At 47.1% G+C, this 26,564-nt stretch overlaps 1 long non-coding RNA gene across 3 annotated transcripts in view; it reads left to right on the top strand.

Moving 5' to 3' along the window:
• The window catches only part of LOC138249127 (uncharacterized), a 256,140-nt gene that overhangs the window by 138,160 nt on the left and 91,416 nt on the right, over positions 1–26,564 (top strand). For 2 of the 3 annotated variants that reach the window (XR_011194732.1, XR_011194733.1), the window contains one exon: positions 6,679–6,766. This is a non-coding gene — a long non-coding RNA (uncharacterized lncRNA). Of the gene's footprint in view, positions 1–6,678; positions 6,776–26,564 lie in introns of all 3 variants that reach the window. The other variant, XR_011194734.1, reaches the window with a different exon arrangement.

The raw sequence follows: 26,564 nt of genomic DNA, 5'->3' as shown, positions 1-26,564 counted from the left end.
GCTGTGGCATCTAGCCAATTGAATGCCAGTTCAATGCATAGAGTTGAATCCTGATCCCTGTGTGTGATGGTACTGTGTATGCCAACTGTGGTGTTGGTGCTGTAATTGACCCAGTGCTCCCTTTCTCCCCCTCCCCCCTTTCTACTTCTGTCATCCTGTTCATGTGTGCAATAGCATCATCTGGCAGAGGAGCAGGGGCACCAGCAACAGAGGGAGCTGCATCCCACAGGATCCAGAAGGCAGAGTCCACCGACGCCGAGGGAACAAGTGGGACAGAGGGCGAGGTGAGCACCATGGCGGAGACAGGAGGTGACAACACTGACTCCCACCCCCGTACCAGCACCGCCCTACCAGTAGCCCCTCAACGAGTTGCCTGTGCCTGCTAAGCCATGAGGGTAGGCATCTCCTTCTCCCCAGGCACCTCAGGCCCTGCCCCTGTGAGCCCTGCCAGTGAGCCCTGCTGCCCTGAGTGAGGAGGCTATTGACCTCCTGAGATCCATCTCTGTAGGGCAGTCAACCATTGTGAACGCCATCCAGGGGCTGGCATCTCAGATGCAGCAATGCAATGCATTCCTGGAGGGCATCCATGGTGGATTGGCGGCCCAACAAAGATCAATTCAGGCTCTGGCCTCCTCTCTGATGGCAACCATTGTCCCTGTTCCTACTGTCCCCCCCTCCAACTACCACTTTCCAGTCTCCTCAACCCCAACCCATCCTATGCACACACTCACCTGCATGCACTGTTTCAACATCCACCACTAGCATCACTACACCAAGCAGCACACACACCTCATTAGCAGACACCTCCACAACATCCATCCACGCATCCCCTGTGTCCTGTCCCACCCTGCCTGTCCCCTCCTCCTAAAGGACACAAACGCAGGACTCAGACTCCCAACAGCCATCAATCCACCTCACTTCCGCACACTGCCCATGCACCCAAGTCCAGTCCCTTAACCTCCACTCCCATCCCTCCTCCCTCATCCCGCCCCACCATCCCTAAGAAGATTTTCCTTGCCTATCATGACCTCTTCCCTCCCCATCCCCCTCCTTCCTGCCTGTAAGAGCAGGGTCCCAACGACCCAGGCCATCACCTCAGCCAAACAGTCCACGGGGACAGTGGAGGCACCTCCAAGTCATGGAGGCAAGACAATGAAGGATCCCACTCCACCAGCCAGGAAGGGGACGGATCCCACTGCACCAGCCAGGGAGGGGAAGGATCCCACTGCACCAGTCAGGAAAGGGAAGAATCCCTCACCACCTGCCAGGAAAGGGGAGAAGCCCTCACCTCCTGCCAGGAAAGGAAATAAGTCATCACCTCCAGCTGAGACACAGCAGTCCTCGCCTCCTGCAAAGGCTGTCAGGGTACCAACACCTCCACCACCAGTGGGCACGGGGCCCTCATCCCCTGCTGAGAAACAACAGCCCGCGCCTCCAGCAGAGGCTGCCCAGGAGGCACCTTCCCCAGTTGAGACACAGCAGCTCTCACCTCATGCAAAGGCTGCCCAGGAGGCACCTTCCCCAGCTGAGACACAGCAGCCCTCACCTCCAGCAGAGGCTGGCAGGGTATCAACACCGCCATCAGTGGTCACGGAGCCCTCACCTCCAGCTGAGACAATGCAGCCCTCACCTCCAGCAGAAGCATGTAGGCCACCCTCCAGGGACTGCTGTACAAGGAGCCCCCTCCAGAACCAGTGGTCAAGTTCCCCACCTGAGAGACTGTGACCTGGCACTCCCCAGCAAAGGATAATTGACATGGAGCCCCCCTCAGCACCAGTGGGTAAGTACCCCACCTGAGAGACTGTGACCTTGCACTCCCCAGCTATGAGTAATGAGCATGGAGCCCCCTCCAGAACAAGTGGGCAAGTTCCCGACTTCAGCTGAGGTGCCCCTCACCCCCTTCCCCCTGAGGTGCCTGCCCACTTCCAAAATGATGCCCCTGCACAGTTCTGTTCAGATGTTGTCAAGAAACACGTTGGGCCTTGGACTGTGTCCCAGTGGCCATGTGGGCCATTTGTACTTTGGACTGGGCATTGGCCCTTTTTGGACAATTGTGCATATCTCTTTGTTAACCAATTGGTTCATTCGGTGGCTGTTCCCATTCAAAACATTCTCAGTACTGTCTTACTGTAGTCCTTGCATTATTATGACGTGTGTCCTGTGCCATTGTTTTTCGTCTGCTGTTGGTTCTGTGCATGGTGTGTGTGTTTATCTGGTGTGTACTTGTGTGTGTCACTCTCCTTTTCCTCCCTCCCTCCCTTGTGTGCTAGGCAGCTGTACTCATCATAGTCGTCTTCGTAGGCGTTGGTGTTCCAGGTGGAGCATGGTGTAGAAGAGCATCAGGAAGACTTGATGTTCCGGTTCCATGGTGGCGTTGATCTTCTCTGTGTCTCTGATGGTGCATGTTTGGTGTTCTGTGATGTGTTTCCGCCAGGCTTTTGATTCCATTGGTACCGCCCACGAAATAGTGGAGGATTGCAGTATCATGATATGGTGGGCGGTACCTTGTCTTTCGCCTGGCTTTTGGTGGCTACCACCATGGTGCATGGTGTTAACGCCCTGGCGGATGGTGTGGTACATTGGCTGTCCAAGGGAGCTCTCACTGCCATGGTCTTAATTTGGCAGTAAGTACCTCTTGCCTGTTGGCGGTATTACCTCCACTTTAACAGTCACCGCCAATGTCATAGTGACCACCTTTGTGAGAAAATGCCCTCAGCTGGATGGAAATAGGAGCCCGACTTTAATTAGCAGACTAAGGTCCAGTGAAATAGGCTATAACTCTCTTCTGAGAGTAGAGTCCACTTTCTCTTAAAAGTCTTGCTAAGCCATTCTTTCTGGCCCCCTTGAATATTCGGTTTACTAGACTCAGAGGCACCAGAATTAGGAGGTATTCCTACAAGACAAAATATTAAACACAAACCCATTAAAGGTTAAACAACAGGTCTTTGACATCTGAGGAAGTGTGTAAACAGACATTAGAGTTGATAATATCCAGTGAATTAGGACACTGTGGAACAATTAATTTCGATTTATTTGACGCTCCTAATTTGAACATTGTCTTGGGAACTTCTTAGTTACGGCAACATAACCCGCAAGTGGATTGGAAATCCTCTGAAGTACAGTTCACCTGAGACTATTGCAAGGAACATTGCTTTCCAACAAATCTATCTGCACAAAAACATCCCCTATTGAGATCCTCTATTTTATATCTAATGAACTAGAACGGACTAATCTGTAATTCCATGTTGTACTCAGGAAAGAAGGTGACGATTCCTTGCTTTCTTATAGAGAATATGGTTGTGCAATAGAACTGATTGTGAATGCCAAGATCCCACATGGTCTGATATATCCCATGACTGTGAAGTAGGATAAACATTTGAAAAAATATATATTGATGAGAATTTAGCTAACAGATTTATTAGGCATTTCACATTTTGCCTCTGAATCAAATGGTGAACTGGAACCTTGTGTTTATGATCAAGAAGTGAATACCATCACAGTAAAGAATCAATATATCCTTTGCATTGGTTTCAGCACTTTTAGGGCACGTCTGTACCACCAACATTTTAACCAAGTTGGACTTAAAAGGTGCTTACGATTTATACTGAATAAAAGCTGGTGGTGAATGGAAAACTGCTTCATTTGGTCATGCCTTTTGGCCTATGAAAATTACTAGTATCGCTTCAACACGTGAATTATATATTTAGAGGTATTTTGGACATGTGTTTCAATATTTATCTTGATGACATTTTGATTTTTTCCTAAGATTTAAACGCATTTACACATGTACGAACTCTCTCTATGTATGCTAAATTAAGAGATATCTCTTTAAAGAGCACTCCTAGTATTCATGTAACATGATAAAAAAATTAGCTTGGATCCACAAAATGTTTCTGCAGTAAGAAAATGTCCCATACCACAAAATGTGAAGGATATGCAGAGATGTTTAGAATTTTCCATCTTTTGTCAATACTTCATTACCTCCTTCTCAACTTTGTTGGTACCCATTGCTCAAAGAACCCATGAAGGTGTTCTCCTTCAATGAATATTATCTCAACAGGAGGCCTTTGAACATTTGAAGGTAATATTCACTACAACCCTATCCGTAGACATGCAGATCAAGAGTTACCTCTCACTTTAGAACCTGCTGTGTTTTCTTTTGCCCTGGGCGCTACATTGTTCTGTGACATAAGGTGCACATTCTATAGCTTTCTTCTCACATACGCTAAATGTACGCTAAACATCATTGAGCTGTATTACACTATACATGAGAGGGAACTACTATTAATTAAAGAAGCCTTTGTACATTGGGTTTATCATCTGCAGGGGTTTTTGCATGTTGTGACTGTAAAGATGGATCATAAAAAGCTAGGATCCCTTAAATCCGTGAAATGTTAAAACACTTGGCATGCAAGGTGGATGCTTTTCTTTTCAAGGTTCTAGTAATTTATTACTTGCAGACCTTGCAAAAATCCTCAGTATCTGCTTGTTGGCACCTGAGCCCTGCAGGTGTTCTGGGACACTAGTTGTTTAGTATCAATGTCACTCCGAAAGATCTTTACTGTTCTGCTTTAGAGCTGGCATCATTATCTGTCTACTCTGTTTTCCCTTGGGTCAACAGGAAAATATTACTGCTTGTCCCTCTGCCTGCAACGTTACAGTGACAGTATGTCCTCTTTATCATTGCTGCATTTCTTCTTCTTTTGAAAATGTTATCTGAAGTATACTAAACCATATTATCAAGTTGCATAATTTGTAGCAATGTAGACCCACTTTGCACTAGTCCCACCAAATGGCGGATGCTTAGTGCTGTATCTATGTAGCTCCGTCCTAAGACTAGTCATTCGCTCATTAAGCACTATGCACTTTGAGTGATTTCTATTAAATATTTTTCTCTGGCTAGCTTTGTTTTATGATTTCCATTTTGTTACTTAATCTTAAGATTTTTAATACGGTTATCGTGATACTTTGTGTCAATTTATCATGTATGATTATTCCAAGCTCAGTTTTGTTATGATGTATGCACTTTTGTGGTTGCTCTTTGCATCCAAATAAAGAACCTTGATTACTTACTGATAATAAACCAAGGAAAAGGAATGGAGAAGCTGAAGCTATGTCTTAAAAAGTGGTACCTGGAAAACCCCAAAGGAAGGCACCTCATATCTTGGCTGTTTAGAATGCCATTATATTCAACTTAGAGAGTTTGTTTGTCCTATTTAAAATCTGAGCTGCCACTCTTGGATAAAAAACAGTGGATGCAGTATGAACCTCATGATCACATTATCATGAACTGATTGATTTTTCAAACAAAATAAACTGTTCTTCCACACTCGAAGAAAGACACTGTAGTGCTGGTCGTGTTGGATTACTTCCCAAATATGTTCATTTTGTTCTGTTGCATAATTTACCTACTGCTAAGCAGTTAAGCATGTTTTTTGTGAAAGGGATGGTTCAATGACATGTATTGTCTATTGAGACTTTCATTGAAAGGGTTTTTTTCAGTACAACTTGAAGTTTTGAACACACTATTCCATAAATTGGGTACCTTCAATTTTGAATGTTATAGTCATCATTCCTAGATGGGCGGCCAGGCTGATCAAATTAACCAATTCCGGAAACAATTTCTTAGCTGTTACCCAACAAGATCAGTGGGTTTGTGGGTACCATTAGCAGCAGTTGTCTATAATAATTCAATGCATTCATTTTTGGAAAATGTTCCCTTTTTCTCCCCCTTTAGGATCCCCCCACAACCAGCCCTTGCAAAGGCACCACCTCCCTTAGTCCATCAGTTACAGCCCTCTTATTCTCAATCAGTTCCAGACAGGCCAACATCCTAATGCACTTGGAGAAACCCAAAGCTAAATACAAGCAATTTGCTGAACATCATCAGCAATACCTCCTAGTTGCAAGAAAGAAGATTTGGTGAGGTTGTCCACTGGCTTCCAATCATGACCTAATTTTTAACATGTTTACACTATGATTTTCAGGTCCTTTTTTAGTGTTATATTTGCTCAAAATTCATTGTGTTTAGATCTCCCAAGGAGTGGCAGATGCATTCAGTCTACACATTTAGGGTTGAACCTGCTATATGTAAATGTTCTACCTCCTACCCCAATTATCAAACATTGTCCCATAGAGTTTAGGTTGAAGGTATAATCAATTCCAGGAGGAGTAAAATAGGAGTTGCAGTAGCTGGGGCCCTGGAAGGGTTAAGGATTAGCAGAACACTCTTGAGAACATGCCATGTATATTCAGAGTGGCAGCTTAATTTAATTAAATGTTCCCTTACAAGCTGGAACCAAGAGAGGAAGGGACTTAATAGGAGTGCTGTCATGGATCAATGGGGTGTGTGGAAATGTGGAGTTGCTGTGTGAGGAAAATGTAACAGAAGTACTCTAGAATCCCTCTGAGACTATGGAGATGAGCCTAAAGCAGCTTGGGTTCCATGACTACTAGCCCTGAAGGTTAAAGGGATTGGGCTTCCAAGTCATGAGTGACAGCAGTGCTTTCATTCATCATATTACCCACCCTTCACATTTGTTCACATTTGTTGTTTTGCTCCTTGGTTCAATTCCCTTGGTTTATTGATCTTTTGCCTGAACGTCGACTTGCTTCTGGATTAACATTTGGCTTGGTTTGCCTTGTTTTGTCCCTTGCTTCCTTTTACCTATTTTGCAGAATTTTTTTCAACTTGGCCTTCACTATTTCCAACGACAACTTCCTCCATATTTGCTTGGGGTCACTACAGCCTGCAATTCAGATGCCGGTAAGCATGGTAATGAAAACCATGTTTTTGAACACATTGCTTCTGACAGTGAAATCTAATAATTGTTTGTTCCTCACAATTATAATAAATGCTTGATGTTAGCCTATAACCACACTGCAGTGAGTCCTCTGAACTTTGGAAATTTACCCAAATGAGACCATGGAGCTCCAGCTCTCCCTTTTCTCTCTTTTGCCCTCCAGAGTTTAGTTCTGTTATCCATGCTTACTCTCATATAGGCAGTGCTAAACCATGAGGAGTGAGGTGCACTGACATTATACTATTGAAGTCTTTCAAATCCTGACAACATCCTAGCATTGCTTTTGTGCCCTGCTATTGGATTTTTGTCGAACCACAAATCTTGTTTAGGGGACGTAGTGTGGTGACTTAATATCTGACATTCCGCTTTACTTCCGTAGTGCAAATATTTGGAGATTATATGATGTTACACTGCCATAATAAAGAAATCACACCCAAACTTAAGTGTTTGTTGGACTAGAATAAAAAGAGTAAACATGCCTCCTTTCCTCCTACTTTCCAGAATGTTTGTCTGATTGGAGTCTGAATACTAAATATGACACCCCAAATATATGCAGTTTCTGCATTATTTGTTGGAATGGAATTAAAATTGTACCTCCTTCCCACACATATGCACTTCCCACTATATTTATTAGACTTTAGTAGGAATATGACCCAAAACAATGCATATTTCCCCTGTGTTTGTTAGACTGGAGTTAGAAAAAAAAACAGAATTCCTTTTTAATGGTAACGTTGTATTTAAAGTCACAATTTTGAAAATGCCACATTTAGAAAATTAGCATTTTCTTACTCTAACCATTTGGTGCCTGTTCCCTCAATCGCATTACTAGGTCTAATTTGCAGTTGGCCTTTGTGTATTCCTCCCAGACAGTCACATAATAGGGGTTGGGTGTTGGCAGCATGGGTTATCTTGACCGGATGGAAGAGGCGGAACTGTGCACAGCCCTACTTGCACTTCAAGAAGCTGCTTTAACCCACACACAAATAACTTCACCCTAGCTTTTTGTGCCCCAAGGTAGCTTGGGACCAGGGCAAATAGAAAATAAATTAAGTCCCTGGTTGAAGAAAAATGACGCACAACTGCGCTAGCACAGATGTGGGTCAAAAAAACTACTGCAGCTTATGCCATTCCATAGCGCCATATTTACAAAAATGATGCGCCATGGCGCTAAAGAAAGGTCAGTGTCAAAAAAATAGGCTAACCATTGTTACATGCCGGAATAAAAAAAGACCCTACTTCAGTAAAAGTGGCATTTGAACTTTTCGCGACACATATTGTGATTCTAGATGTGTTAGCGCCATATTTAACAGAATTTGTGTAAAAAAAAAACACATAGGCAAGGAAAGAAAATAGGGAGACATGATGGAGAATGTAGGCCAGGAGAAACCCCAGAGAGTTCCCAATCAGCCCAGCACCAGCCAGGAGGAACCAGCAAAGTCCCAGGAGAAGGAGAAGAGGAAGCAGAAGTGTCACTTTAGTGAGGAGGGTGAGGAGGAGAATGACATCTTGGTCAGAGAGGTGATGGATCACCAACAACAGCTCTTCATCCCCTCCAAGTTGCCAATAGGTAGGATAGAGGCTATATGGCAGGCAGTAGTAGATAAAGTCAACAGCATGGCAAAGGTGAAGCGGACTGTCATGGATTGTAAGAGCACTGGCACAATTGCAAGTGCACAACTAAAGAGAAACTGGCCAGGAACCGAAAGGCAGCCCTGCAGACTGGAGGTAGAAGTCCTGCACCCTAGGAGGACCTGGATGAGCTGGAGGAGATTTTGGCAGTGGTCAACCTAGAGGAGCTGGTCACTGAAATTGCAGGACAGTGCAGACTACCAAGAACTACCACAAATTAATGGTCTGTTGAAGGGGGGGGACTATCTCGAACTTTACAAATGGCAGAAGGGAGAGGCATAGGGGACACACTGAATGCATACAAAAGGGCTGCATGAGAACACCCAGACAGTCAATCATCATGGACACCTAATTGTCTGAAATATGAAAAGATATATTGATACCTAAAAACACAAGGTATCAGAAACCTAACCTACTCACTAACCTACAATAAGCTAACCTATACTAACTTATCTTAACTTAACTCTACAACTATCTATCCTATTCTAAACTTAACTTATACATATAACGCCACTCAATAAATATTGTCACCTCCACCCCCTTATAAGGCAATAGACGTGTAGGGCAACATGAACTAAAGTACACACATACTAACTAATCCTATGTTCTAAATAAATTAAAAAAAATTGTATTTTTTTAATTCTTATTTTTTTGTATATATACCCCTAAATATAACCCCCGCCCAACCACCCCAAAACAAAAACAGTGCCTAAATCCCACCCTCCAAACTACACTAATGACATCCTACAACTAACCTACACTATCATATCTAACCTATGTCTAACCACCAAAACCTACTAAAACTTTGAATGCTGCACACTGGGGAAGGGTATGTCCATGGAAGTGGTGCGTGGCCACACCTCCAGCTGCTTGAGCTTTCTCTTTATGAACTTGAACAGTTTACAATTTGGGGCATTGTCTGCCACCAGTCTGGCCAACGTAGCCTTCAGCTCAGCCATGACTTTTCACATTTCTCCTTCAAAGCTGGTCCCCGTGGCAGAAGGTGGTGTCTGTTTTGCTGCTGGTGGTATCTGATGTGCCGCTGATACTGAGGGTGCTAGACCTGAAAGAGCACCACAGACTATGGGTGCTGAGGACACTCCTGTAGTTGAGCTGGTTTTAGGATGTTTGGCTGGTTCGTCATTAGGGAAGGCCTTCCACGCCCCAGATGAATTTTCCATGCAGTATCTCCTTTCCATCTTCCTGTAACCAGCCTGGACCTTGTGAATGTGCCAGAACCTTTCCACACGTTTAGTGAACTGCTGTTTTTGCACTGGAGTAATTGGGGAAGCTCAAACATGAGGAGAAAATGTAATCAGTAACTGTGTTGGGTAGAGGAAAAACAAGCATGCATGGTAAACAGCATTTTGTGATGACACATGTTGTCAAGCACTAAGCCAACAACAAGGGCAAGATCCAAGTCTATTCAAATCTGCCTAGCAAGCATCTACAGTATTTTGTACATGTCACAGAGATAATTGCTCTCCACAGTTGCACACTAGGGCCAAGATGTGAGAGGGTGTAGGGCCTCCTTCCACCACATTACCGTCATAAGCAGGTTAGCATTAGATTCTCTTACACTAACCACAATTGGTACATCATGTACATCAAGATGTTATTGACATTTGGCACATACCCAGTGGCATGGTGCACCATATATCATATACGGAACACAGATGGTGGTGAATAGAGGGGAGCTAAGGACTGCAAAAGAAGCGGAACAGCACTGGGTGCAGTGCCTGTTTACCTGTATCTGCCCCTATACGTGCTTAAATGTGATACACCTCCTAACAACCAGATACACAATCACCATGCACATTTCATACACACGTGATGTGATCATGCTTGCTCACAACTATCATGATAGCTAAAACCTGTTGTTTCATCTGAACACTTCTTATTTCCTACAATCCATGGACTTGTCCCACATCCACCTGGAGAAGAGCGTAAATATCCATGTGTACTCAACTGATTGTTGTTTTTCTCAACAGAGCTCCTTGTACGCCTGGTGCCTCACTTCATTATTGAAGAGCAGTGAAGCACCAGGGGTGCAAGTGTCTCCTTGCGCAAGGCCCTTGGAGAGCTATACCAAGGTACACATATTGTACCATGTCCTGACTAAATTAGTGCTGGACCGGTTTCTGTAAAAACATGTTTCCTACATCCATGCATTGCAGAGAGCCAGCACCTTTGACACATATTGTGACTCACATCAGTGTGTTTATGGCCATAAAAAACACTTCCAACTAATCCATGGCAGCACACGTTCGCACCTGTGCAACATTCAATAAATTCCACATTCTCAGTATACCATCAGACATGATGTAGATACCCAAGGATAGATGATGGTGTCTGCATTGACACACATGCCATTTGTACATGGCTTAATGCACACCAAACCCTCTCAGACACAACACTGTATGCATATGTGACATAGAAGATGACTGGTTGCATCGGGGTCTTCAGAAGTGGAAACCTCTCTTATTGTCTAGTCTGGAGGTCTGCCTGCAAGACATGACAGGAAAACATAACTTAATGATTTGTTAACAGAGATGAGCATGGACAACTGTTACACACTGCACTTGTTTAGCTGAGTGACCTAGTCAACTAAGTGTTCGGAATGACCCAATGCCATCTAAAACATGTCAGTAACACCGACATAGGTATCACCCAAAAATATATATAGCAGTGACTCACCCATACATACGTGTCTCTGATTCATACATCACAGTTACTGGAGGACAGGACACTGTTCATTTTGCAAAGCGAAGTGGTAGATAATGTCATATCTTAGCTTTAGCGCACACATGATGGTGGTCCCTGTCACTTTCCTTACATCTGCCCATTGATTACCTCACCTTTCTTATGAAATGCTATTATTTTCCTAATGCCCTACTGTCATGCACATGCAAAGGACGATGTAGCAATATTGCAGGTTTACTTACCAACATGTCCGTGAACCTGAACCACAAGGTGACCCAGGAGATCATCTTCCCTGGCAATGAGGTCTGCCCACTGATGCTTGATCTGGTGGTCTGTGCGGTCCACCTCGAAGATTTTGCACAACTGGAACAGGACCTTTCCCAGCACAGCTTCCTGGCCTCTGTATGTTAGCCATGATCACATGGCCACCCATTCTCAACATGTTGGGGAGGTAGTGGCACACTAACCAAATGATCCCCTCTCCTCCAGTTCATCTGGACTCATGTGCTGGGCCCTTCCCATGCCAGATATCCTGCTGTCTCCCTCCACAGCAACCAATGACCCAAAAAGAAAAGATAAAATAAGCCCAGCTAATGCCAAATTCCCAAACAAACTACACTACCCCTAGATGAACACCCGGTAATACTAATACAATGACAGGATAATAACACTACACAAAACTCACACATACAACAAAAAGAACTGAAGAGCAACAGGACACAGTACAAAACTCTCACCAACCACCACTCAAACAACACCAGCTCCACAAACCACTCTCAACCACAGACAGAATAGACTGTAAAGTAAAAGTGAAAGTAAATTCATTTTGCCATGTGTGCAGCAAGGAAGTCTAGTTACACCACATCCTGGGCGTATGCGTCATGTTTCCCGATATGCATGAATTTTTTTGACACATGATGGCCATGCATGGATTTTTACCATGAATGCTGACAAGGCCTGTCGACTTGCAATTGACGGGGAGAGGCCATGCGTCATTTTTTTAATTAAAGGTGTGTGTAGGACAATGGTATGCATCAACATTTTTGACTCATACCGTCCATGCGTGGATTTTTGAGGGAAGGCTGAGACAGGAAGACAGTTCAGACACGCATGGTGGCAGGTGTCATATAAAGTTATTTGTGCTTTATGGAGCTGTTCCATATGCATCAACATTTTTGACCCATAACATCCATGGTAGGTTTAGGTGGAAAGGCGGAAAGTGCACCCACATTCACATTCCTTGTCACAGGGGCTATGCATCTATGTATTTTGTATGGTATGGCTACATGTGTATGCATGTACATTTTCTTCTGTGCTGGTAACATAGGAACGTGTTACCATATGTATGTATGTATGTGTGTGTGTGATGCATGTGAGGACTGATGCAGTTCGCAAATGTGCCTGTGTATGAAGACTCTTAGCCATGTACATGTTTTCACATGTGTACTGAGTGTACATATGGGATGCTACTCATGTTGGGGGTCTACCACATTCTAATGTTAGTATTTCGATTGTATGCAACTATACCCAACACAAGATGGGAAGGCCCATGTTCTGGGACTTCATAGCCTTAATAAATCTTTTGCAAACAATGCTGTTGACTAAGGTCAGCATGAAATCCTGTCAGCCATTTAAATGTGAGTGCACATATGTGCACACTCAGGTGTGTTGTAAATAGCAGAGTTAATGATGCAACAAATGTAACTTATGGTTCCCCATGCATGCAAAATGTTGGTGATGGTGTGCTGACATGTGTGATTGTAGCCATGTGTGACATGTATTTGTGTGACGACATATGTATCTTGTCTGAAAAGTGCTGCATAATACAGTGGTGTGTTTAGGGATTAGGCACATACCAAATCTAGAATGCATCCATCTTATTTGTAGGCCATTGTTCCAAAGTTGTGTACTCATATCTGTGTAACACATGTTTCACAATGGGGGACAGGTGTACTGGTCATGATCAGTTGTAAGTAATCATGTGTCACGTACTCATATAATGATGTTAACTGTACACATTTGTTCACCTGCAAATTGACAGCAACAGGCCTGGTCCACCTAGCTGGGACATGTGTGGATACATTTAGATATGTTGTGTTAGCAACATACATTTTCTAAGTTCAATTACTCAAACATATATATTTTTGGCAGATTGAAGAAATTGAATACAATCTGTACGGCAGGGATGCTCTCATGCAGTGATAACGCCCTAGTCATCAATTTGCAATTTGAATGGCCATACAGGGCCATTGTTGCATGTATGAACACCTTTTGACTGTGGTGGTTACCCCCACTTTTGGCCTGTTTGTGAGTGTGTGTGTCATTGTGTTTTTACTGTGTCACTGGGATCCTGCTAGCCAGGACCCTAGTGCTCATAGTGAAAACCCTATATGGCAGTGTGTTTTGCCCGTCTCACTGGGATCCTGCTAGCCAGGACCTCAGTGTTCATAGTTTGTGGCCTAATGTGTGTGTGTGTATTTAACTGTGTTACTGAGGCTCTGCTAACCAGAACCTCGGTGCGTATGCTCTCTCTGCTTTTAAATTTGTCACTATAGGCTAGTGACTTCATTAACAAATTTAAATTGGCAAACCGGAACCCCTTATAAGTCCCTAGTATGTGGTCCCTAGGTACCCAGGGCATTGGGCTTCCAAGAAATCCCTATTGGCTGCAGCATTTCTTTTGCCACCCATAAGGAGCTCAGACAAACCCTTTCACAGAACTGCCACCGCAGCCAGCGTGAAATAGTGCACACATTATTTCACAGCCATTTTCACTGCACTTAAGTAACTTATAAGTCACCTACATGACTAACCTTCATTTAATGAAGGCTAGGCGCAAAGTTACTAATTGTGAGGACACCTCTGCACTAGCAAAGGTGACCCCACATAGTTCAAGGACAATTCCCAGAACTTTGTGAGTGCGGGGATGCCATTACATATGTGCACTACATGTAGGTCAATACCCATATGTAGTGTCACAATGGAATCCCCCAATATGGCCATGTAAGGTGTCTAAGATCATTGAATAATCTGGTATTGGGGAGCCCATTCCATGCATCTTGGGGGCTCCACCATGGACCTCTAGTACTGCCAAACCCGCTCTGAGGCTTGCAATGGAGCTACAGCTGCTACCACCTCACAGACAGGGTTCTGCCCTCCTGGGGTCTGAGCAGCTCAGTCCCAGGAAGGCAGAATAAAGAATTTCCCTTGGGAGCAGGGTGTTACACCCTCTCTCTTTGGAAATAGGTGTTACAGGCTGGGGAGGGATAACCTCGCGTAGCCTCTGGAAATGCTTTGAAGGGCACAGATGGTGCCCTCCTTGCATAAGACAGTCTACACCGGTTCAGGGACCCCTTGTCCCTGCTCTGGCGCAAAACTGGACAAAAGAAAGGGGAGTGACTACTCCCCTGTCCATCACCACCCTAGGGGTGGTGCCCAGAGCTCCTCCAGTGTGTCCCAGACTCTAGTCATCTTGCTTTGCAAGGTGTGGGGGCACTCTGGAGGGCTCTGAGTGGCCAGTGCCAGCAGGTGACATCAGAGACCCCTCCTCATAGGTCCATGCCTGATAAGGTAGCCAATCCCCCTCTCAGGGCTATTTAGGGTCTCTCCTGTGGTTTCTCCTCAGATTCTTCTTGCAAGTTTCCAGCAGGAATCCTCTGCAACTACTACTTCATCCTCTGACCTCAGATCAACCACAACCTGCTCCAGAAACCACTGTAACAGCAACAAAGTATCCATACTTTTCCTCTGCGACTTCAGCTCCAGCCAGCAACTGCAACAGATTCCACAGTGTGCATGCTCTTAGGCCTCCCTGTCTTCACCCTGCACCAGAGGGACCGAAGAAATCTCCATTGTGGTGACGGAGTCACTCCCCTGCTGAAGCAGGCACCTTCTAAGTCGACGACCGGTTCTCTTGGACTCCTCTCCTGATGACAAGCATGCTCCTTGGAACACAGAGGGTGGACCCCATCGACACAGACTGTCGTGAGGACTTGCTGTCGCACTTTGGAGGAGGTAAGACCTTGCCTTCTCCCAGAATGACAGTACCCCTGTGACCCACGTCTTCTTCACTTCCTGAGGCCTCTGTGCACTATTTGCAAAATTCCTTTGTGCACAGCCTGGCCCAGGTCCCCAGCACTCGCTCCTGTGATGCTCAACTCACTGAGTTGATCTTCGGTGTTGTGGGACCTTCCTTTGTAGTGCTGCACCAATGCATTTTGCACCTCCTTTGTCCCCGTGTCCTGGGACTCCCGTGGGTGCTATATGGTGCTTTGAGGGCTCTCTGAAGTGCTGAGAGACCTCTCTTCCTCCTCACACAGAGTTTAGGCCCCCAGGTCCTTCCTGGGTACAGATAGCGTCTGCTTGATGCAAAACGCAACTTTGCCGGAACCAAGGTTTGTTGGAGGAATCCAGCTCCAAAACTCACCAGTATCCACCTTCACGAAGTGGGACATCTTTGCATCATGCAGGAACCCACTGGCATCTTCCTAGGGTGCATTTCTGCAGTCTTCGACTAACCCGGGACTCTCCTTTTGCATCCTCTTCTGGGTTGGCAGGGGCTCCTGTCCTTCCTGAAACTTCTTTCGACTTCTGGACTTGGTCTCCTTCTTTTGCAGGACTTCAGGTCCAGGAATCCAGCATTTGTTGTTTGCAGACTTCGTTGGTTCTTGCAATAACTCTATTCACGACTTGTAGTGTGTCCTACGGAAACTTGCAGTACTTTACTCCTGCTTTTCTTTGCTCTAGGGTAGGGTAATTTACTTACCTTTACTGTATTCTTACTTGCCCAGTGATTCTGCTCACACTACACTTGTCTAGGGGGGGAATTTATGATTTGCATTCCACTTTCTTAGAATATGGTTTGTGTTGCCCTATTTTCTCCCATTGCATTCTATAGCATTTCCTATTGTTTGCAATATCCTATGTCTAATTACTTGCCTTATTTTGGTGTCTAGTGTATATATTTTGTAAAATACTTAGCTCCAGAAGGAGTATTGTCTCTAAGATATTTTGGGTACAGTGTCACCCAAATAAACTACCTTTATTTTTGGTAACACTGAGTATTGTATTTACTTGTGTATAAGTACTGTGTGACTATAAGTGGTATTGCAGGAGATTTGCATGTCTCCTAGTTTAACCTAAGCTGCACTCCTATAGCTACCTCAATCAGCCTAAGCTGCTAGAACACTACTACATTTCACCAATAAGGGATAACTGGACCTGGTATTAAGTATAAGTACCCAAGGGGGGGGCGTGGCCAAGCGGTTGAAAATGGCGCATGCCTAATTCTGCTGCTCCGGAGGGGCCGGAACTTTATCCTTCATTTATACCGTCCCCGGGGCAGTCTAAGCCCGGAAAGGAGCGGGGACCCAAGTGAGGGTGCTGGGCATCACCTGACCCCGAGATGAGCGCTCCTGGGGACATTGCCTGCCTCCGGCAGACTCCTGGGCCCTCGGACCTGCCGCTGCGCTGTCCTCGCGGACCGCGCCCTAGAGAGGACTGGTGCGTGCCCGGAGCCTGAGGTGACCCCCCCCCCCCCCCCCCCCCCCCCGCCGCCCCCCGCCCGCCCTCCTGGGGCCCGTCGGCGAGTGAGGTGTCCGCGCGGGAGCCACTGGTGAGAGGGCCGGGGCCGGCGGGATCATGGCCCTTGGGGCCCCGCGAGCGGGACTTGAAGGGGCGTGCTGCTCTGGCCTGCGAGGTGATTTTGGGGACCGAGGCGGGGGGCCTAGAGGAGAACTGGGGCCCCTGCCGCGGCGAACGCGAAGCAGGTTTGCCCCCCCCCCCCCCCCGGTGGAGGAGAACGCTGGGCATGGACCGGGGAGCGGAAGGAACCGCCTACCTTGCGGTAGGGCCTGGGGCTGCACCGCGTGGTAGCGGTGGGGCTGACTGGAGGCCGGGCCCTACCTGACGGACCCTAAGAGGAGAGGCATCGTAACAGGCCCAACCACATCCTAGGGGTGAGGGTACCCCGACCCTACCCGGTACGGACGGAACACGGGGAACTGAATTGTGACGGTCAGCCCCTGATCCAAGAGGAAGGTATAGTGGCATGGCGCTGCGTGGTGACTCGTTGGAAACAGATGGCATGGACCTGTGCACCCTTAAAAAAAGACCCACTGGACAGTGTCCTGTAACAGGAGCCTTGTTTGCGTGACCCGTATCAAGCCCTGGGGCAGAGATTGCTGCGAACGGGTTGGTGATACCCCATCGGGCTGGCGGGGTGCGTCCCTAGGCCAATGGTGAACTGGAGAGCGAGAACACCGACTCTGATCGGGCCTGGGGGCCATAGGGGCCCTGGATAGCGCTTGGACTAGGACCTCTTGAGCTGGTCTCTGGTTCGTCCCTTAGTAGAGCGGTCACCCACACGCCAAATGTCCCCTAAGAACCGCCACAGGACCAGAGATATGGACGGCGCGGCGGCTCCCGGTCACAGTGGGGGAGATGCACAGAGCCCACCGCAGACCCAAATGCAGGACACCCTAGATAAAATCCTTGGCACGATTGAAGATACCAAATTGACACTGCAACACAACATCAATCAGGTCGCAGTTGAGCTGGGCCTGCTGAGGGCCGACCACCACAAGTTGTCAGACAGAGTGAAAGAAACAGAAACCACGTTTGCTGACATCGCACCAAAACAAAAAGACCTGCAAGCTGAAATGACGCACCTCAGGGACAGAATGACACGCCTAGAGCAAAGAGCAGAGGACGCAGAGGGGAGAAGTCGTCGGAATAATGTGCGTGTGGTGGGACTCCCGGAGGGGACCGAGGGATCGAATATGGTAAAATTCCTCGAAAAATGGCTGAGCACTGTAGTGGCGCCGGATGGGCTGACCCCCTTCTACACTCTGGAAAGGGCACACCGGGTGCCCTCGAGACCCTTGGCTCCGGGCAGGCCCCCACGGGTGGTGATCGCAAGATTACTACACTACAGAGACCGGGACATACTACTGCAAAGAGAACGAGAGGATGGCCCGTTCAAGGTGGCAAATGGCGAAGTCACACTTTTTCCGGATTTTACTGTAGAAGTACAAAATAAACAAGCATCTTATATCGCAGTCAAAAGAGCCCTAAGGAATGAAGGCATTCAATACTCACTGTTATACCCAGCCAGACTGAAGGTAATACTAGACGGTAAAACTTCATTTCCTCAGTCCCCTGAGGAGGCATGGGAATTACTGGAAGCCCGTGGAGTACAGACGGAGCGGCATGGGAGGGGAGGACCACTTGGGAGAGGATCACTTCGACCCCCCCGGGGGCCACGTACCCGAAGTCACCACCGGGGGGCACTCTCCCGAAAACAAAAAGAGAGTGGCAGAAGAGCAGCATTGGAGGCAGCGGCCCGTATAAGTGGAGAAGGGTCCCCTCTGGAGTGCTCTGGAGGAGAGTCAGACGAGACCGTGATGTCGTCGGCGGGGGGCTCGAACAGCTACGAACGAGCATCAATAGTGACCCCACAGACTGCAGACAAACTTTGACCCCCAAGGCTTTTCTGCACAATCCCGGGGTGGCTGATCTTGATGTACGAGAGGCCCCTCTGTGCAGGGCCACCCCCCTACTAGAATCTCGCCTGTACAAGTAGACTGGCGAGAACAGCAACCAAAAGTTGACACAAGTTGCACAGGTTTGTCTGTTATGGGCAGCCTACTGTTTGAGAGGTGCCCTGGGGAGGGGGAGTTGGGAGAAACAGTTACGAGTTAAGATGGCAAGGGGTGGTGAATGGTTTGAAAATAGTGGTACTCCATTACTGAACAGGGGAGAGCTGAAAGTAAAAGGGGTAAAGTGCAACCGGCATAAACTAGTGAAACTCCAAAATGGCAGAATACAACTTCTTAACGTGGAACGTTAGGGGGATGGGGTCACCGAATAAACTTCCAGGGTGAGCACGCCGACGGGTAGGTGTCTCAAATTGAAGACGCCGATAGCAAAAAGCTATAGGCTGGACCGTGCTACTCCCTAAGGGGCCCCCTACACGAAGAGGGCGGGGTGGCCTTTTTTGTTTCAGACTACTGACGAGACAGTTCACATGAATGTAAGTGACTGCTATGTACCTTCCATACACATAATTAGATAGTGTTTCTTTCTTTTTTTTGGTATATAGCCAGGAGAAGTCTAGTTTGATGTAGGTCCTGATGAAGCGTTAGAGGATCTTTCACGACCAATATTACGCGAAACATGTTGACCAGATCCTAGGGGGAGGTGACAATTTCCCAGTACTCTAGGCTTTTCTTAAGTGGTCGAGCATTATTCTCAGATTCCACTTAATAGTGTTTTTAATCTTGATCGTAACCCCTCTGGATAGATATTAAACAGAATAAGTTTAGGGGTTTCTAATCAATCTTAAATTCCGTTCACTCTCCTGCCAGTTATAGTGTCTGACCTCCACAACTTCAACGGCAGCCACCACATACCATAAAAGATCTCCGGCAAAGAGCCCCCGAAAGGGGAGCCCGTCAGACATTGCACCGGCCGGTCTGACGAGGAGCTTCCCGATGATGAAGCATGACACCCTCTTGGGTGTGTGAGGGTTCTAGCTCCTAAACTTTAATTGTTCACCCTACAGTCAGGAACAGTGTACCTTTTGTTGTTGGTCACCGAATAAACGACACAAAATACTGGCTTACTTAAAAAGGAGGAATATACAGGTGGCAATGTTGCAGGAGACCCACCTGGCAGTAGGGGAACCTGAGAGACTAAGACGTAGATGGAGGGGGCGGGTGTACGCAACAGAGTACTCAGCATTTGCGAGAGGAGTATTGATCTGGGTTCGAGCAGGGGTCCCGCTAGAGGTTGAAGCCTCCAACATAGACCGGGAGGGGAGGTTTGTGATTCTGGAGGGTAGATTGCACGGTAAACCGATAGTTCTATGCTGCATGTATGCCCCTAACCAGGACCAGATCCCCTTCCTAACAAAACTCTCAAGCCACCTCACCCGTCAAAGGAGAGGAGAGCTCCTGATCAGAGGGGACTTCAATAGTATACTAGATGTAGACCTGGATAGATCTACCCCTCCGCTGCAGGGTGCAATGACAAGTAAGATAGCCGGGAAGCTCAGTGAATGGTTGAATTTATGGGGACTATTGGATGTCTGGCGGGAGCACCATCTGCACGACAGGGACTACTCATTCTACTCGGGTCTCCACCGACTCCATACCAGAATTGACAGGGTGGTATGTACAGCAGACCTTATGCGGGGGATGACCCACTCAGAATATTTAGGTCGCACATTATCCGACCATAATCCCCTGCTAGTAACATGGAGAGCGACAGAGGTTAGGCCCCCCATACCGACCTGGAGACTAACTCCGTCGGCGATTGAAGAACCATCATATAGAGACACCCTGAGGCAGCACCTGACTGACCACATTCAAACTAACAACGGATCCACCGCCACTAGAGCAACCGAATGGGAAGCCCTTAAGGTGGTAACAAGGGGTTTTGTATGGGACAATTGGTCGGAATTCGTCGAACACTCAAAAGAGAACTGACCAGACTAGAGAAGATAATACATGAAAAGGAACTGAGACAGGGGGCGGACACAACAGGGAATGAAGAGTACAATCAGGCAAGAAAGGAACACTCACAGACCGAAGAACAACTCAGATGCCACCATACACAAAAATATTTCGCCTCCTTACAGTCAGAAGAGGGTAGGTCTGGGAAAATGCTAGCATCGTTGGTAAGACCGGGGGGAGAGGCCGAGCCCATAACGAATGTACTAGATAAGGAAGGGATAGGCAGAAGTGGACCATGTACAGTGAATAATGCCTTCAAAGAATACTACACCTATCTCTATGCGAAGCCGGAGGAAATTGGCACGGAAGTCTTTGATAATTACTTACGGCAGATACCCGTGCCAAGCCTGACGGCTGAAGATAGGGCTTGCTTGGGAGGCCCAGTAACACTGTTGGAGGTTAGCGAAGCCATAGCGCAACTGGCCCCTGGGAAGACCCCTGGGACAGATGGCCTCCCCATCGATTTTTACAAGAAATTTGAGAAACAACTAGCTCCCCAGCTGGTAGAGTTATACTCAGAAGCGCTACGAATCGGAATAATGCCGGGCACCATGAGAGAGGCACTAGTGATTACGCTCCCTAAGACTAAAACAAAACAACCATCAGTGACTGACTTCCGCCCCCTGTCAATGCTAAATAGTGATTTCAAAATACTAAGTAAGATCCTGGCTAACCGGCTGCTTGACCATGTACCAACTCTTGTACATGAAGATCAGAATGGTTTCGTCCCGAACCGCAACACCTCTCTGAATCTGAGGCGCCTATTTGCGATCCTGAATATGCCTAGTAACGTGAGTCCCGCAACGGGGATGTTGCTAGCGGTAGATTTTGAGAAAGTGTTTGACTCTATCAGATGGGACTACCTAAGAGCAGTGATGCTCCGTATGGGAATGGGTGAAGATTGGGTTAGATGGGTTGACCTATTATACACGTCTCCGCTAGCGAGAGTAAGAACAGGCAAGACAGTATCTGACACTTACCCAATTTATAGAGGAACCAGACAGGGCTGCCCATTGTCCCCGCTGTTGTTTGCCCTGGCCATCGAGCCGCTGGCGTCCCAGATGCGACGGGATGGCGCGGGTAGAGGAGTGGAATGGGGACACCAAGAACATATCATCTCGCTATATGCGGACGATATACTTGTATATCTCCAGGACGGAGAGGGAGACCTCCCTTGGGCCCTGGGAGTGCTGGAACATTATGGGAACATCTCTGGATTACGCCTTAACCGTGGCAAAACATATGTGTTCCCCCTGTCCCCGTGTGGCGAACGGCCGACAGCTTGCCCCCAGGACCTGATTTGGGCCCCACGAACATTCAAATACTTGGGAATACAGGTGTTTCATGACAAGACAGATCTGCGCGAGGGTAACCTGGGTAAGGCGCTACGATCACTGAAGTCCTCAGTTGGGTTCTGGCGACCACTAAAACTAACGATAATGGCCAGAATAGCATTATCTAAAATGATCATGCTACCCCACCTCCTATATTACTTCACCAACTTACCCCTTCTGATCCCGACAGCATGGTTCCGGGAGCTTGATGTCCTACTCAGGGAGCTTATATGGGATGATGGCCGGAGATGCACATCGCTCTCGATATTACGCAGACCAGCCCATCAAGGAGGATTGGGAGCCCCTGATTTCGAAGCCTATTACTTAGCCTCACAGCTGCAGTGGGTAGCCAGGTGGCTTATAGGCAGGGGCCAATTGGAGAGATTCATCGAACCAGCGGCCGAGGACATTAACCGGTTCGCCGCGCGGTTGACATGTAAGAAACTTACCCCTCACACGCACAGCCAGATGACAAGAGTGGCACTGGCATGTTGGAAAAGATGCACAAAAAGGGTAGGAGTGGGTCCCCCGTACTCCCCAGCCTTGCCCCTGGTGGCTCTTGTGACTGAAACCGAAGGGAGGAATTTGAGGGACCCGGGTATTGATTACTGGAGGAGAGCTGGAATAGAAACAGTTGGAGACCTGTTCCATGAGGGAATACTGAGATCCTTTGCTAACCATGTCATGGATGGAATCCCCCCGGGGCAGTTCCTCCTACACCATAAATTAATACACACGCTGAAAACGCACTGGACCACTGTCAATGTAGAGCCCCCCACCCATAGAATATTACATCTCCTATTGACATCGGGCGAAGAGACCCATTTGATCACTAAATTATACCGCGCTCAAATTGAGGATGCACTAGACTCCCTGGGACCACTGAGAGAGAGATGGGGGAGGACAGTTGGCAGGGAACCGACAGATGCTGAGTGGAATGGGGCCCTGGCTTATCCCCGGAATGTTGCCCGCAGCACAAGGTTGCGGTATATACAATACAACTACTTACATAGAATGTACCTCACCCCACACCGATTAACAGTAATTTATGGGGGAGACCCTAGGAAGTGTCCCAGATGTAAAAACACAGACGCAAACTTTGAGCACATGGTATGGTCCTGCCCTGAGATTCAGCAGGGATGGGGCGAAGTGATCTATGACCTGTCCAGACTGCTAAGTGTGAACTTGAGCCCGACCCCCAACGTGTGCTTGCTGGGCTATGGGGATGAACTGCCACAGGGAAGGGCCGAGATCCGATTCTTGAACCTGGCCTTGGCCTTGTACAGGAGACAAATCGCAAAGTACTGGAAAGCGCAGCTTCGCCACCCCCCCCGGGTCAGATGGAGACAGGATGTTGCAGTGTGGGCTAGGGCTGAACTCCAGGTCCTTAAGAGCGAGGAGGGGAAAGGTCTACGACGCCACCCTGTTGCACAGGGATGGGAAATAGCGGTGACAAAATGGAACGACATAGTAAGGGCTACAGACGCGGATGCTGACGTAGACACAGCGACAGAAGGGGAAACTGGGTAAATAATGTGAATAAACGGACGTTACCACACTCACCAAAATGCAGATAGACTGGGCAAGAGGGAGACGGGAACAGAATAAGGGACCAGCCACCAATGAACAGAGTTCAGACATTGAGTTATAGACAAATCAGACATAAGAGAACCCCACCCTTACGAAACCAGGCCAAGGCTAGGAGTACTAATACCATATAAATCCCTGAAGAGAGAAGGGAAAAAGACACAGCCAACCCCTACATCAACAACCACCACCCCCCACAGTACCATCTAGTTTTTAGTTTGAGTTAATAACTGTTGAATAGACACCAACCGGGTTGCATGACTCCTAGAATTACACAGAATCATAACACCCAGCTTATAGAACACCCCATAGGAAAGTTGAACTACCAATGTAACGCTTCTATAATAGGAATAAAACACTTAAGCTAACTGACTATGAGATAGTACAATCAAACAACAGATACAGGGGTGACGTTAAAATTGTTGTGTACAAATGTAATGCATACTAAGTGATTCTGCAACTGTAACAATGTTTCATTAGACAACAAAATGTTAATAAAAATATATTAAAAAAAAAAAAAAAAAAAGTGTAAGTACCCAAGGTTCCCACTACAAACCAGGCCAGCCTCCTACAGTCACCTCAGCTCAGTTCACTGTATGCAATCAGCAGGCCCCTGACTGTGTCAAGGATCAATGTAGCCTACCTAAGGATTTTGAGGCTGTGTTGGTTGATGATCTCCCATCCTCATGATGGTTCATCTGCACTGTAATGCACAGTCCCCTGCAGACATACAACTGCACATTTGTGATCCCATGGCCAAGTATGTGTAGTTGCCTTTGAGGCACTTAATGTCAGGCTTTCCATATCATATACTGGGGAATGGCAGCTTGTTTGTGTAGGACATGCCTCATCAGTTCCCATTGTTTCACATGATTTATCAACAATCACTGTGGTTATTCCTTGGATGCTTGGTCAGGTCATTTACATATTTTTTGAACTGTATCTTGTCTGTAGACCCATTGTACAGATACTGTCCTCCCTGGGCTTTCCTTCTTTGTGGATGACCCTTATGGAAGCCTGGCACTGATCTAACAGGAGCACTCACCCCTTCTAGCTCTTGGCATGCATCTGATTCAGATGTGAGGCATGCTAAGTGGCTATCAACTTTTTTTGGTTCCATCACTACCCTGTTGGGCCCTGATGCTTTGACGAGCTTCACATCCCCGATGCCTCTTACAATATCCTCCAGGGAAAGCGCATCTTCTAAGGCTTCCCTATACTCTGTAGTGAAGCTTCGGTATGGAATGTCACAGACGAGCTAGACATTTGATCAATGGTTTGTCCACTACTAGCTAGTTCCCCCGACTCCTGAATTCCAGGTACCCATCTATCCACTGCCTCATGCCTGTCCAGCCTGGCCAATATTTTACCTGTCATGTCCCCCATTACATTGATGTTGTGCTGTGTTGCCTTACGGTGCATATTTGCAGCTTCCTGGGCCACTTCTCAGTTTTGATTTTGCTAAAGGGCTAGGATGTGGGATCACTCTGATCCCTCCTCCTAAATTATGCTGGCCTAAGGGGACACAAAGTCACAGACAAGAGCCTTCAATTTGTCACTTTTTAGTTGTTCCCTTGTGCCATCATGGTGAGACCCACCCCCTTGACTACTGCCTCATAGGCTGCCAACAACATGAGTGGAAACCCGACTGATGTGCTGTTTCCCTGTAAATGATGGTCATTTGCGTCTAACATCCATTCTCAACTTTTTGACTCTTTAAGGTACCAAGGCCTCAATATGATGCGAGTAGTGTTTGTCCTCTCAGGCCCACCCTACACCAGTCACAGGGGAGAATAGTCAGAAATACCCCTGGTTAAGTTAGTGTCCTCATTGACTTTTAATAGCTGATGAGTCGGCATGAGAAAGTGATCATTTCAGGGAAGACTGTCATGCACCCCCAAGTAAATGGATGAAGTGCTGGATTGCTGGATTGCTGAGTTAAAGGTAAACCATATATATGCCAGTCTCTGGGCAGTGAGGAAGTCTGCTAATGGTTGTCTGACTGAGTCCAGGGGTCTGGGGGGAGGTAGGTATATGCTATCACTCCGTGTAACGTTGAGGTCCCCTCATGATAATTTCCTCATCTGGTGGACTGTGTAGCAGAGTGGTCAGGGGTGGTACGATGGAGTCGTGAAGTCATGTTGTGAAATCTACTGGAAGTATGTTTAAGGTGCCCCCCCACAAGTCCCAGAGAGCACCACATAGGGACCCAGCGGATCAGGGCATACTTGCCAAATGACCAGGGGCAACGTTCTCCTCACAAACATTACTACTCCACTAGAAGAGATGGTATGGCCCACATTAGCAGCCTTATTAGTTCCCTAACGGTGAAGGGCAGTACACCTATGGCCTAGGGGGGAGTCTCTTATAGGAGAACCATCTCAGGAGAATCTGGCATGATGTATTGGGGCACCACTCCTCTTTTGACTTTGTCAGAAAGGCCTTTGACGTTCCACGATATTATCCTTAGGGTTAACGTACTATCTTTGGACATCCCCCTGTATGGTTAAATGGGCACACACAGGGGTGCCGGCCCTCAGCTGTTTGTGGTTCGGACTGTGAGAGTGATTATCCTGTGTGCCTCAGCTATGTTGACTGGGCGTATGTATCTTGCTTGAACACAAATTACAACAAATATCCAACTAACCCTCTGCAATTAATACTCCCCCTTTCCTGCTACACTGCACTACAGATTCCTAACTGCCCACCTCTCCAACTGCGCTTAGTGCCTGTTGGCCCAAACAAACATGCTGCTAACTAGTATGCATCACTACTGCCTTCTGGCATAATTTAACCAAGTTGGTGTGTCATTTCTTCTGTCTCAATCTTGCAGCCAGTTCCCAATTTAGGATCATCACTGCCTGCTCCCAGCCTACCCACAAGATGCTTTGGGTGCATATCCTGTGCCACATTCATGATCCTACAAGCCCCTCTTGTCTCCCCATGGGTCCCAAGATCCGTTTGAGAGATCTGGGTGATGCCCCAGGCTAGGC

Source organism: Pleurodeles waltl, chromosome 8 (assembly GCF_031143425.1).
Source record: "Pleurodeles waltl isolate 20211129_DDA chromosome 8, aPleWal1.hap1.20221129, whole genome shotgun sequence".
Taxonomy (NCBI): Eukaryota; Metazoa; Chordata; class Amphibia; order Caudata; family Salamandridae; genus Pleurodeles; species Pleurodeles waltl.
Note: the sequence above shows the minus strand (reverse complement) of the source record. Positions and strands in the feature narration are given on the sequence as shown.